Source organism: Passer domesticus, chromosome 4 (genome assembly GCF_036417665.1).
Source record: "Passer domesticus isolate bPasDom1 chromosome 4, bPasDom1.hap1, whole genome shotgun sequence".
In the NCBI taxonomy this organism is placed as follows: Eukaryota; Metazoa; Chordata; class Aves; order Passeriformes; family Passeridae; genus Passer; species Passer domesticus.
Window position 1 is genome coordinate 36,976,304 of NC_087477.1, and position 14,770 is coordinate 36,991,073.

The 14,770-nt window shown below is 38.8% G+C and overlaps 1 long non-coding RNA gene across 1 annotated transcript in view; it reads left to right on the forward strand.

The window, feature by feature from the left end:
- LOC135298949 (uncharacterized) overlaps window positions 1-7,809 on the forward strand; it is a 63,868-nt gene extending 56,059 nt beyond the window's left edge. Inside the window, exons 2-4 of the long non-coding RNA XR_010360998.1 lie at window positions 2,537-2,674; window positions 5,706-5,782; window positions 6,992-7,809. This is a non-coding gene — a long non-coding RNA (uncharacterized LOC135298949). The remainder of the gene's footprint in view (window positions 1-2,536; window positions 2,675-5,705; window positions 5,783-6,991) is intronic.
- The last annotated feature ends 6,961 nt before the right edge of the window (window positions 7,810-14,770 follow it).

Below are 14,770 nucleotides of genomic sequence, written 5' to 3' on the forward strand. Positions count from 1 at the left end.
TGCTAAATACTTCCATACTGTATTGCAGGCCTTTTATGAACTGCAAAATAAAAATCATTAAAAATGGTTAACATGAACTCTAGTGGTGCTTCTGGAAAAATATTGTCCTCAGTCACTGAAAAGCACGATAAGAACGTCATAGATAACAACAGAGAGGGTTATAAATGCTATGGAGGGGTCTCATTTAGATGATATTACTCAGAAGAATATGACTTTTGAAAAGAAATATTTGTTTGGGTGACTTTTTCCGAAGACAAAAGATGGTGAGAAATGTTTTTTGAGACCTAGGATATTTTCTTTTGTAAGATAATCAAGAGTAAGTTAAATTAGATGGAAATGATAGTATTTTGAGAGCAGGTAACCTCTTTGTTACTAATTATCTGGTTTATTGGATAATGATGTTGTGATTTTGTTTCAGCTCCCATCCCATTTTTTGCAGGCCATGCCTTATACAATCTAAACATCTGCACCTACTTTGGTCATAGCAGAAAGACTGTGGACTTAATTTAATGTAATGGTAATTGTAGAGAATTTCTGCACAGATAATAATGAGAGCTGGTACAAGAACAGACTGCATCTTATCCAAGAGTTTAAAAGATGCAATCTGAGTGCCTCTGCTTTTACGTTTAATGAAGTATGTGAAAAATCTCATTTCCAGCAAGATTTTAATTACATCATGGAAATCTGCATCTTCGTATCAGTTTCCAGCTCGATATGGAAAACAAAAGAGGCTGGGAGCTGTCAGCTCCCTGGCTGATGTTAGGAGGCAGTGAGTTTAAATTCTCACGTAACCTTGTGCTTATTCTTTTACTGCAAGAGCAACCAAGTATTTCTGTGAAGACATAGATACCCCTCTTGTAAATAAGCCATAGTGGCCTCTGATGCAACAGAAAGCTTCCTACATGAAGTCTTTTTCTGCTGCTGATTTCTGCAGTGCTTTTGTGGGTGTGTGGCCTTTGCGGCAAAAGGAAATGTCAGAAGTTCACCTGTCAACCCAACTTTCCATTTTTTCTCTGCATTAACTGAACACATCGAGTACCCTTGATACAACTATGATGTGTCATTTTTTGTGGCTTAGAAGGGTTGGTTCTTTGGCCTCTGGCTGTTAATTGGGAGTATCATTACTCTTCTCTTTTGCCTGGGTACAGCCTGCTGTTGCCAAACACAGTGGGTTGCAGGTTTCCTGTGAAGAAATGTGGGAAAAGCAGGAAAGACTACACATTGCCTCAGCTGGCAACATAACTAAAGAAATCATAATGTGATGGTAAGGCTTGCTACAGTGCCACTGTGTGCTGAGGTAATTTTTCTCTTCTTGGATGACTTATTCTACATCCATGCCCTTTTTTTTGGGGGGTGTGTGTGTGTGTGAGGAGAGACTTCCTTATAAAAGGAAATGAGCATTTTAAGGCTGGTTTCTATAAACTCTTAATTTTAAGTTATGGACCGAGAGGATGCCCTGAATAGATGATGCAGTACAAAATGAAACTGAGACCTGCGTCACCACAAGGTCACCATGGGGACCCAGTCTCTCTGCTCGGTTAGCTGGCTCTGTTGTAATAAGAGCCTTTGTGTCTGGGTGTGGGGGCATCCTGGTGGTGATGCCTCATGGCATGTGTGTCTAAAAGTAAACAAACTTCACCTGAGTGTGGATAGTAAAAGAAAGACTGATAATTCTTGATTGACTGCTAATTTGCGCATTTTTCATTTAATGTCCAGTACCATTTTGATTGCTGTTTTGTTTATAACAGCAATCAAATAGTTTATAACTCTTTATCAACACAAAACCTTGAACTGAGAGCAGTGGTTACTCATTGCTGCCTCAAAAGCTGAGCCTCCTTACAAACTTTCCCGCTCTCTTCTTTTCCATGTATGGTGATGGGGGCTGCCTTTGAAATGTAAACTGTAGGCAATAGTAGCCTCTGTGTATATCAGGTTGATCTGTTTCTTTAAAAAATGAAAATAAATGGTTAAAAACTACAATAGGCCTAAGAATTAAGGAAGTCTGTTATGGAGCCATAGTGCTTCTTAGCTCATGAACTTAGGCATTACTGGTTTTCAGCTGTTAAAGTGCCTGTGTTTTGTGGAAAGGAGAAAACCATGTCGTCTTGAATATTTGCACATCTGAATGATCAAAATATAGTGCTGACTTTGCAACCCACCTCCAATGTCTGTCTCAAAATTTCCAAAGAAAAAGTGCAGACAATGTTATCCACAAACACTTATTATTTTTATGGTCTATAATGCTCCAGATTAAGATGATTTAAAATTCTTGGAAAAAGGTTTTAATTGTTGTGGCTTCTACAGTAATGATATTTATTGCATGAATTCCTAGATTTGACTCTTAAAAGCTTTTAGAACCTTGCCAAATTACCATGGAAAAAAAGAAAAAGCTTTCTAACCATCCAACTACATCAGTGACAACTGACAACTATGGGTCAAAGAATAGAGGGACACCTGGGATCAATTATTAATGTCTGAATTTGATTTTAATCGTCTTTGCATGTGAGTGTGGACTAATTTCTTTGTCTTCTGACAGATGTTTTCATTGGCTGCTAAACAACACAGTTCTGATTTATGAAAGGTCGTAACAAAATGTTGCAAAGAGGTCGCAAGATGTTTCTGCAGCTAATTGAATCAAAAATTATTTTCCTTCTTCAAGGTATATCTGGGAAAGGTGCGTGACATTTCAGCTTTTAAAAATATATGAATATACTGAGTCCAGTAGTGTGCCTTGTGAAAACCTCCCTACTTCTCACTTGTCTTAATTGAGTACATGATGTAAATTGATGTGTCAGCCCAATACAGGGATACAAAGGGATACAGCAGAACTCACAGGGGCCAGAAGTCTTCCTGAGTGGTTGGGTACAGAACTGTATTCAACAGGCACAATTTTAATGAGTATCATCGCCAGTATTTTTTTAAAAATAGCCTAAGCAGACCAAACAGTGTAGGCCAATGAGTATGAATTTTGGGGTATTTTCCTTTAAATTCACTCTGATATTTGTCTCAAGAACAGGAAGTGTTGTGTGTGTTCCAACCTGTAGGGAGGAAAATGTGTTTTCTGTAGAATTTTTGTAAGTAGCAAAAATAATTGTTTTCCTCCCAGTTCTGCATGATGGATAACTCATGCACATTTTGTTCCTTTCTCTAAAGAGTCTCCATTTCCATAAATGCATTTACTTGGTTAAAACAAACCAGAAGAACCCAGGAGAGTGAGCTGCATGAATAACACCTGCCTTTTTTTTCCAAGTTGACATAGGTTACTAATGAAGTACTATAAATTTATTCTCATTAACTCAGTGTCGCTTTTTCTTTGTCCACACACACAAAAGAAGGAAATATAAATGAAGTTGCTTAATACATTTCTACAATGAAATAATCACAATCTGATTGCAAAGGACCCTAGTCACTATCTAAAATACCCATCCTGTTCCACAAATCAGTACATAAATAAATACCTTTTTTTTTTCCCCCGGTAGAAAGCTCTCAGCAGCTCCTATTAAATTATTTGTCATGTAGGTTGCTTGTTTTATTTAAAGAATATTGGCTGTCTCAAGTAAATTAGGAATAAGTTTTTTAATTTCTTCACTGTGTTTTCTATCGTAAAATATTACCTTGAGAGCTCCCATAAAGGAGTATAGGAATTATTTCAAATTTTCATTTAGCAATTCTCTTAAATATATTGTTCATTTTCCTCAGCAGGCAAAGTTCAGTTCTTTACCTTGCACTGAAGTAAAGTGTAAGGCACTGACATGATACTGTATTTTTCAAAAATGGAGTAGTTGTGCCAAGTATAAGAAGGAGAGACAGAAACCTCCTCAGTCTGAATTCACCAACTGGAAAATAAAATGTTTCTGAATAGCTCTGATGGAGAAACAATCCTTAAAAATGGAAAATAGTCTTTGTTCTTTTATTGCATTTAGTTTATAAGATGAACAAGAACCAACAGGGCAAATAGCAACTCTTAAGCGATTCCATTTGCTTTATGTTTATAGTTCCACAAAAAAATACAAATCCTTTCCTTTGGGAGGAATTATATAACCTCTTACTATCCCTAGAGCAGCTATATTATACAGGATCTTACCCTTTCTTGGCAAATTTTGCTGTGCCTTAGTCCAACAATAAAACAAAGGGCAAAAGAAAAAATGAGCAATTTCTAGAGAATTTGATTTTCAGTTAATAAAGTCTTATTCTAAAAACCCCCTCCAATGTTTAGAACTCCTACTCCAAGATCATAACTAAAAGCCATGTTAGATATCAGTTTCCATTGTTGATCTATATTTTCCATTTATTCAATAAAATTACTTATGAATTCAGATTTTATTCTTAACCTACATATTATATTATCATTATTAGTCATATAATTGCACGAATTCCACTATTTTAAGACTTTTTAATTGGCAGCACCTGATGTGTGGCGTAAAATCCTGGCAAACCTCCTTTGACTTACGGAGCAGGGTCTCAGTTTTGAGGTGCTAGGTCTGGCCATGTTCTCTTGCTGCAACAGCTTCCCAGGTGCTGTGTGGGATGACTGCCCACCCTGCTCGAAGGGGACTCGGAGGGCAGAAAGTCTAATAATGATCACCAGCCCCAAGCAGAGCAAAGGCAATGCAAAAGCTTTGGGTAGGGGGTGTGGCTGATCTCTCCCTTTCAGGCTGTGACATTTGTAGGGATGTGTAGGCTTGAGGAATTCGTGGAGCCCTTTCAGCTGCAGCTCAGTGTGCTGGAAACAGCATTATTCCTTTAGCACAGATTACAACTGAAGCTGGCCAGGAGGCCGGTGGTTTTCCTTAGGTGCAGCTCTTATAGCTGTGATCCATCTGTGTGATACCTTTGGACAAGATAACTCCGTGTAGAACATAACCATAAACCTCCCCAAATAGGAGCAGGCAGCAGTATAGTTTATGAGCACCATATGTTAATGGTGCTCTGTGATATGTGTCATCTGCCTGGGCTTTGAGTGCTGTGTGAGCTGGTGATCTCTATCGATGTGAAATCCATCACATTTGAAACATTTCTGAGGCTGTAAGGGTGAAAAAACGTTGATGTCAATGGTTTTACTCCTGTAGGTAACATGTTCTTTGAACTGATGCCCATTAAATGTTGTGTTTCTTCCAAAACACTCCTGCTCCCTCCCCAAGGCAGAATTAACCTGAGTTTGATGAACCAGTGAGCATGTTACTCTCAGGAAATTGTTGCATCCCAGTTACAGAACAGGTTCCTTGAATTCCCACAAATTAGTCACATTCAAGATGTTGCAATATGCAAAAAGAACTCACCTGCTATTCAAAGACAAGAATTTTTCATTAGTATAATTAAAATCTTAATTGTCCAACAGTGGCACTTACACATCAAAGTAAATGGAGATAAAATGAGTCATACACATGTTTTCTCAAATGTATAGAATAATGTAAGTTTTATGTATCTCTATTAAGTTGCACTTTCCACTGGCACTCAGGCCTGGAGGTGAGTATTTTCAAGAAGTGGTAGTTTCTGGCGAGTTGTCTGCATCCTGAGTATTTCAAATACATCCTTAGGAGAAATCTTTCTCCTTCATTTTAGAATCTGCTTGCAGGCATTTTTGCATGGTCGGCACTTATCTCATTCTTGACTGATTTGTAGTTCCACATAGCATTTGAATTTATTCTATATGGTGGCTTTGACATATGTTTGACACTTGTTCTTTGCTCTCTGGTTTCATCCAGCTCCCAAGGACTCATCCCTCTCCTGGCTAGTCACTGATCACTGGTTGCCAGTAACTTATAACCCTGGGACCTCCAAGGTAATCCTGAGTCCACACCAAAAAGGCTAAGCTTCTGTCCTATGTCCCCCCACATTACTTTTTTGATTTGGGATCCCAAGCAGGACTTGGTGTTGCCATTTGCTACCTGAAAGGAAGCCTCATGCCATGCAGTTAAGCAAAGCTTATGTGTATCTTCAGATGTGGAGGTGTAAGGATGTGAGGCTCATCTCAGTGCAGAAGGGTTTCTGCTATCAAAAGTTTTAGAAAATACAGTGTTTGGTCTGTTTCAGTTGTAGGACTGTGGTTTAGCAGGAAATAGACCAAATACTAAAGAACAACCAGTTTCAGAAATTTTTCAAGACTGGCTTCAGCATGCCTTGCTGCCACCCAGTGCTTCTTAGAGTGCCTTCTCTTTGTGTTTTCTGTAGAAGACAATAGCAGGTCTGGGATCTGCTGAGATTTCCTCTCACCTGGGGGAGGAGTGGTCCCCACAAGTCCTGTTCCACTAGTTACACCAAAAAGTGTGCTTTCCTTCAGTAAAATACTTCAGCCAAAGGAATTACCAAGGGGAAAAATGAGGCTTTCAAAAGCACTGCAGTATTATTGATTTTTCCCCCCATTTTATTATATTTTTAACAAAATGCAGATTTCTATAATATTTATAGAAAGACTTCTTGAAGTAGCTTATCCACCATCTCTCTTGAGGAGAAAAATCTGAAAATTTGTTGACCTTGTTGGTTAGGGAAATCTCTTCAGCAATGTTTCCACTGGCTTAATGAATCTGGTTTCCAGCACAGCTTCAGCCAGAATGTGGTTAGCCTGCAGTTAGTGCAGCTGCTGTTTGAAAGCAGCAGTAGGAAAGGATTTTTAGTATTTAAAAGATAAATTTGATGATTTGGACACCAGGGTCAAAGTCCCTGTTCTACTGTAGTTTTCCAAAGTGTCTCATTTCCCTATCTCTAAAACATGAGCAACAGTAATCTTCCTTTTTAACAAACAATATTTTCTGAGTAAAAATGAAATTATAAAATATGCTGAAAATTTCAATGGGAGAAAAAAAATCACAAAATATATTTGATTGGAAATTTTTTGTATTATTATTTTTTTATTTTCTGGGACAAAATCCCACCCAATTTTTTATTAACTCAACAGTCTTTCTTTTTCTTTTTTCTTTTCTTTTTTTTTTTCTCTCCCTCAACCAATCATTTAATCATTACACTTATGATCAAACTTGGACCAACTACGCAGAACCTATTACGACAGCGAAGTTATAAAATTTCAGAAACCCAGACCTGGACCTGGAATTCATCGCCACTAAATTACAACCCTTTCAAGAAATACTTTGAGATACATGGGAACTGATGAGACTGCTCTTTAAAGAACAAAATCAAAGATGATGAGTTCTATAGGCAGTATTGAGCTAGTTGTCAGTAATTAGCTTCAGATGAGATTGTTGTCTTTAATGTTTCTTGACTATTCTTGGATGAGTTGGAACATACGATGAAAGTGTAATTACAGCCTTTGATATTTTGGTGGATGTCTCAATGCATCCTGGAAGTACTCCAACAGGTTGTTTGGCCAAGTGGTTTGTGGGGTAGCTAGTCCTATACAAATAAATAAAGAAAGAGAAAATTTTTTAATTGTTCATGCAATAAATGGTCTCCTCACATACATTTTATGATGTGGTATTTTAAGTGCATCTAAGCAAAAGTCAATCTAATGAAAGAACAAATGCTTTTTGTCTTTTATGTGGATTGTGTTACTTGTATGCTTATTGTGTTTTTTTAAAGTTCAGGCTTTTTGATGCTAATTATTAAAACAATGAGTTCAGTGTGTCTGGAGTGGAGGAAAATGAGCAGTTTAAAGAATACAGTCTGTGCAAGTGGATTCTGATAGGATGTATGTCAGTTTTGTGCTGGTATAAGTACTGACACTCAGATTACATCTGTGCAATTGCCAATCAGGGCATTAATATTTCTGTTTTTGAAATTATATGTAATTTCAGACAGTTTTTTTACAGTTTAGTTGAACAGCAATTCTAAAATAAAATGTTGAATTTAAAGACACTCATCATTTGGGATTTCTCTGTCAGATTCACATTTCATAAGGCTTCAAGTAGAATATAAATTTGGAACTGTAGACTAGACAGAGTAAGCTGTAGAAAGGGACAAAAATATTTTAGAAACTGGAAAAAATGTGGCAGATAGAAATATGAGTAGCTATATACCTGCTAGTATCAGGCAGAAAGGAGCAGGGAGAATTATCTCAGATTTTATTCTGGAGAAGGTCTATGAAGGCAGGGAAGACAGGAATGCCTCCCTGCGTGAGCTACCTTAGAACAGCATCAGAATATCTGGGAGTTAGATGTCCCCACTAAAACACCAAGTGGGCAACCATCACCTTCTTGTGAAGGGCAACTTCAGCTCTTTGGGGACCAGCAGATGAGCAGATGAAGATCTGGAGACATCCCCCCCCCAAACTTATTTTTAATTCAGGTGCAGTAAGTTATAGCTGTAAACCCACTGGCTGCCAACAGATTGCATTGGTTTTCTGGAGACCTTTGCCCATGGACGTGTTTTTCCTGTGCTGGGTGTCTGGAGAGGAGGATGGGGTGAAGGCTGTCTGCTGTCAGCTGTTTCAGGGATTTCATGGGTACCCTTCCTGTAATACCTGGGATATCAAAAAAACCATGTTTGCATGTTGCTGTAGCCTTGCCTTCTGCACCATTCCCCTCTTCTCACCTTACTAGAAAAATAGTCAGATTCTGAACTGATGTATTTTATCAGGCTCATGTAATGGGAATGTCCGCTCCTTATTGCGATAGGCAACTTTGTGATTAATCCCTTGACAATGTTGTTAGTATTAGAGAATCATGACTTGTGTTGGAAAGGATTTAAATGATCATCTAGTTCTAACACCCCTGCCATGGCTGTGGGCACATTTCACTAAACTGGGTTGCTCAAAGTCCTGTCCAACCCAACCTTGAACACTATGGATGCCCCATCCCCCTGCCAGGGATGGGGCATCCATAGCTTCTCTGGGCAACCTGTTCCTTTGTCTCACCACCCTCAAAGTGAATAATTTCTTCTTATTTGCTAATCTAAACCTATTTTCCTTCAGTTTAAAGCCACTTTGCGCCCTACCACTACATGCCCCTCTAAATAGTTCCTTTCCAACTTTTCTGCGTGACGAGGTAACTCTGGCTGGATGCCACCTGCCACCAAAGCCTCTCTCTCTTCTCCCTCCTCATTTGGACAGGGAAGAGAAAATACAACAAAAGGCTTATGAGTTAAGGACAGGGAGAGGTCACTCACCAAATACCATCATGGGCAAAATAGACTTGACATGGGATTTCATGTGGTCTTAAGCTCAGCACATGAGCAAGTGAGCAAGTCTTTCAGTCTTAACAAGCAAAATGACCATCTGTATGCAAATGTGGCTTTAGTCTATTCAAACCATATCTGGTTAATTAAACTTACCAGCCCTAAGTAAAATAATTTAAAACTCAAACTCTTCTCCCTGCCCTTAAGTGAAAACCTTCTCCTTCAGTTCCTTCTCCTATCTTCTCTACCACTGATTTCTCTACCAAACATATTGCAGATCTGAAGTTTTTGTCTGTGGGTGACTGATGAAGGTGAAAACAATCCGGTGAGTTGTAGAGGAAAGAATTAGGGAAGAACAATCTACAGGTCAATATTTTTTATGTAGAAACTGCATCACTGAAACATATATTAAATGTCATTTGTATATGAAGAGACTTCCAAAGCTCTAAAAACTTCTGTGGTGTGATTTTTAAGCACCGCATTTCATTCAGCATGGGGAGTGAGGTGAACAAAGAAATTAGTAGTTGTAACATTTTTGTAAACATTTCAGTTAATGACAATAGGTATCCTTTTTGTATACAGTCTGGCTCAGTATGCTTATTGGATCTTTTTTTAAACAGGATTCTCTAGTTGAGGATAAATGTGTGCTATTGTATTTCTATTTGCTCGTAATATCACCCTTTCCACATACACAAAACTAGTTGTTTGAGCACACAGGTGCTGATGAACAAGACACCTGAAATCTCAAATAACAAAAGCAACAAAATCAAAGAGAAAATGCAATTTAAAAACCAATGCCTTAACACTTACAGAATAAATAATACTTGAATTCATAGGAAAAACAAAAGAATCTTACAGTAGGTGCATGCATTAAGATTACATTTGTCTTTTTATGGGTCTGGGGGTGGTCTCATAAATGACTATGTTTTATCTTAGCAATATATATAGTGGTATCTGTGCTGGATGCCTTTCATTTTTTCTTGCCTCTTGGTCTGGAAAATGATAAATTATGCACCTTCTGGTATGAATCCTATTTGTGTGTATTTGGCATAACACAAGAATCTTAGAAATGAGTGAACATTTCTCTGACATCTGGAACATGTCTGAATTATCACCAATAACGTTCTCACTACAAATGGCTGAACAAGACAGTAAGGCACTGTGTCAAATTTAGTCCAAATCCTGCTGCCATTAAATGAACAACAGCCAAAACACTGAAGTTATGCAGTTCCTAAAGTTCTGTTTAAAAAACAACCAACCTACAAATTCAGACTAATGGCTAGATTTTGGCTATGAGTTGGCTTGATTTTACATTGGTTTCAAGAAAGCCTTATCCCCGTTGCTTAAGCCCATACATAATAGATTATGTGTTCTATAACAGCAGCAGCATTTATACTCTGGTATATATTCTGGTTTGTATTCTGCTAAAAGGTGCCTGAGATGTGATGGCTGTGCTTAGTTGAAATCATTCAGCCCATGAACTTAGCATCTGAAAAATATTCCCCTCTGAAGACACCCAGGGCATGCAGAGTGTTTCTGCTGCCCTGGGAGCAGGTGGCCAGCACATTGGTGCAAAATGTCCAGCCAGGCTGCTGGCTTCAATTTGGATCCATTCAGAGCTGACTCATGTGTTACCATGGAGCTCTTGTCAACCTGGCTGCTTTCAACCCAGAAGTGTTAATGTGCATTTACCGCAGTGCAGTTGTCAGTCATTCACACCAACACCCTCATGGCAAGGGTTTGCTCCGTAGGGCTGGCAGTGCTGCCGAGGGGATGGGACTGCCTCTTGCAACCTGCAAAACAGTACCACGGTCTTGTTTTGTGCATCTGTTCCTTTTGTTTTCCATGGACTGAGTAACAATTTACCACCCAGGGAGATGAAGGGGTATATGCCATGCCTGTTGTGTTTGGATACCAGCAGAAAGATGATATGGTCTGTGGTGAAGTCTTGTGGTTTAGGAAACTGTACTGCCTATTTTATTTTTCCAGCAGGGTAAATCAAAGAAATAAATAGAAAATGAGTGATTTTTTAAAAAATTTCTTTCTTCATAACCAAGGTTGTACTCAAAGTATTTCATGAGTATGCCCTCATACCATGCCCTCTGTACTCCATCCTATCCTCTGTGTGATTTGTTGCTCTGTCCCATTTTTAAGGAGCAGAGATATTGGGGGCCAGTTGATTTTGTGGACTTTAAAACATTCTCTGGAACCCTTTTTGATCTGACTAGCACCCCGTGTTTCTAGTGTAGATTCTTCACAGCTGTTTGTGGCACAGCATCAGCTGCTACTCAGACCCTGCAGTTGACAGTATGTCCTTCTGCTGCTCAAAGGCAAATTAGTGCATCAACTTAATTCTTATGGGATTGAGGGCTTGATTACTGCGCTCCTGCTACAGAAGTGATTTAATATCTTTTGGGTCTGTGTGGACCAGGGTTGATGGAAGGTCAAATCCCAGCTCCCTGAGAAACATGCAAGTTTTCATTCTGTTTTTTCCCAGTTTAGGCTCTGGTGACACTGATGCAATCCTCACCTTTTATTTCCCTTTCCTGTTCCCCACTTCTGGCTCTTGTAGCTTTGTCTAGACTACAGATATGGATGGTGTGGGAATAATGGGCAAGTGTGTATGTGTGTGCATAGACACACACCTTTTGTGTCTTGTAAACTTTGTGTTACCGATGTGAAGTACTCCTGCCTGAATGAACAGGTTTAAATCAAAACAGGCTGTGAGAGGGAAACAACAGGAAATGAAAGAATGGCTAAGATAAGGTATTCAGCTGCATCAACTGGTTTAATAAAAGTGTTGCTGGTACCTCTTTTCATATGTGTCTTGCCTCTCTCATCAGAGCTGGAGCAACGTGGCAGCTACAAACCCATTTAAAAATGGATTTAGGAGAGAGAGTTGCACAGTGAAGGAAATGCTCCCTGAGCAAGTATCCTCACCTCCTGAACCCTGAGGAACACCACAGCCCATGGCTGTCTGCTGCGCCTTTATGCCCAGATGTCATTTTGCTTCTGCTCATCATGGAACTGAGGTGGGAGTCACTTACTACAGGCAAAGTGAAAGGACTTGTGGGCCATCACTGTGTGCTCTGTTCTGCTGAAGGGATTCTTGAGAGTGCAGGCTTTGCCTATTGATGAACCACTTATTCATCTGTTGGAAGCAATCAGCAGTGTTTCTGCTGGCTTCCAGGGTCTGCCTGTAGCCCTGGTTTCATTTCTACAACACCTTTCCTTTACTGGCTCCATGAGAAGCAGCTTTCAGATCTTTTTTTTTTCTTGTTAGATCATTTGCACACATGCACACAAGTGAAAATATTGTTTTCTCATTGTTTTGCTTGAATCGTGTCTGCCATGGTTATGTCCCTGTAGGTCTGGGTCTCAAAATACAGAGGGTGAGATAATCTAGTGATTCCCAATTAAACAAACAAGGCATGTTCAAACCCAGATTTTTTAGCCATTTGTACTTACATTAGGGCATGAACTTTAATATACTTTCACAGGAACATAAAACTTTCTTAAGCCTCTGCATTTCTGCTGCAAAGGAAAAATGCATTTCTTCAGCTGGCTTTGTCTTCTGCATTGTGTGCAAGGGTGGGAAAACCCAAATGCTGCTAACACAAAACATTCCCTGCACACTCACTTGTTCCCCTGGCAGCAGCATGAGAGAGGGAATGGATTGCATATGATTGGCATTAGTCACACTGGTTGCTGTGTCCTACTGGAAGGTACATGGATCTGAAGAGGCCATTAGAAGCCTCCTCACACAGCAGGGCTGCTCACCCAAAATACAAGGAACTTCTCTCTGCCTCACCTGAGAAACAGCACTAGAACTAAACTGGTAACTGCAGAATAATTAGGACTAATAGACAAAACTAGAAATGTTTCTAAGTCTGACCAGGTGCTACTTCTGCACTTCCCTTGGTCTTCTACACCACCTCTCCTGTTCTCCTCTCAGTAGTGCAACTCTCTTTCTAGAGACTCTTCACTGTTTTGCTTTAGCTTGCCTTGCACCTCGGGTCTGCTTCATCCCAATGTAAATTATTATTGTTTAACTGCCCTCTCTGGCTTTCTGCAGAGCTCTGCTTTCTGTCCAGAGCTGTTTTTACTCTGTTTCTGTAGCCTTGCACAGTGGGGTCCTCTCTAGTGGTGGGGCTCCAGGGCTCAGTGGTAATGAAAATAATAAAGGCATGATACTCCATCATAATTTACTTTTATGCTTTTGTCAATAATAGAGTTGTGTAATGAGCAAAAAAGTAGACCAATTACCATGTTTTGATACTGTGATTCTGGATTTTAACAAATAGCTGGCAAAAGAGCTATATTAATTCAGGTTATGGGGAAACCACTTGGCTGGCAATATGATTAGACTAAAAGAAGCCAACCTAATGACACCCAGATGCTCCACAAAAGCATTGGGTGAGCTGAGTATGATTGTACAATTGTTTCTTCTATCTTAATTAGTCTATGACTGAACATATTCTTTGGTGATCTTCCTTATTGCATGGTTACATAAAAATTCCTGGAGCTGAAAAAGCTTTTTCCCTTGGTCAAGGCATAAATCATGTCTAAGCATGGCATTGTCGTGCTGTAGGTGTGGTTGTCAAACTGGATTCTTCACCGTGGTATGGTTGACTTGCAACTGCTCAGTGTTGTGAAACCAGCTCTTTGCATTGCTGCAGCCAGGCGAGCTCAGAGGTTTATGGCTGTCTTTTCCTCCCAAAGTGCCCTAGATTAGGTGTTGTGAATTATAATAGTAGTATATCTAACCCAACATTTTAAAAACCATTATACTGTGGGATTTGATTTGGTGGTTTTGGTGTGGTTTTTTTTTTTTTTTTTTTTTTTTTTTTGGTGAAATGACCATGATGGTGTTTGTTCTCATCTTTCAGGCTATATAGTGTTATAGTAATGTAAGCTTGGTATTCTTCAGCAGTTAACTCAAAAACCTGAACTTAGTTCTAAGCACATGGAACAGAGGGTAAATAGATTTTAAGTACAGGGCTTTTCAGTTTCATGTAAGTGCTACCACTCAGTATTTTCTGCCCTTTAGATTTATTTAATTAATTTAATTAATTGATCTAGAATACCTTATTAGTCAGAGATCTCAATGTAATTCAAATTTACTTCTAGTATTTAAAAATCTTCTAATCATTGTGTCACTGCAATCTGGAGGAATTTTATTTTAAAGTTCCTTTATATATATTATCTGGGTTAAAACACACTTTATTTTAGATAACCAAGAAAATGTATGAACATATTTGTGACTTCAAAGTATGCATTATTTAGCCATGTGTTTCCATCAATCTGCACTGGCATCCCTCATATCCCCCAATAACATAATTTAGAAATTAGTGCCCATCGACTCATTAAATCTTTGCTCTTGTGACTGCTTAAACTGTCAGTGTTTCTATTGAAACCATGTATTTGCTCATTTGGACAAAATCTCAAGAATTTTTTTTTGTGGTTGTGGTTCTGTTTTTGAAAATAAGGAAAAAAATTCAACTGTTTGGTCAGACACGATACAGAAAAACAATATATGTTGGTGAACAGCTTCTTCATCTCTTTGGGCCTCTAAACTTGCTACCATCTAAGTACAGTATTGTATGACACAGGACTGTAAAACAAAATTCTGTGTACTTGGGCTAGATAGATACAGTAAGACTGAAATGGAAGAGGATGGAATGTGATGATCAAAAAAGAGGAA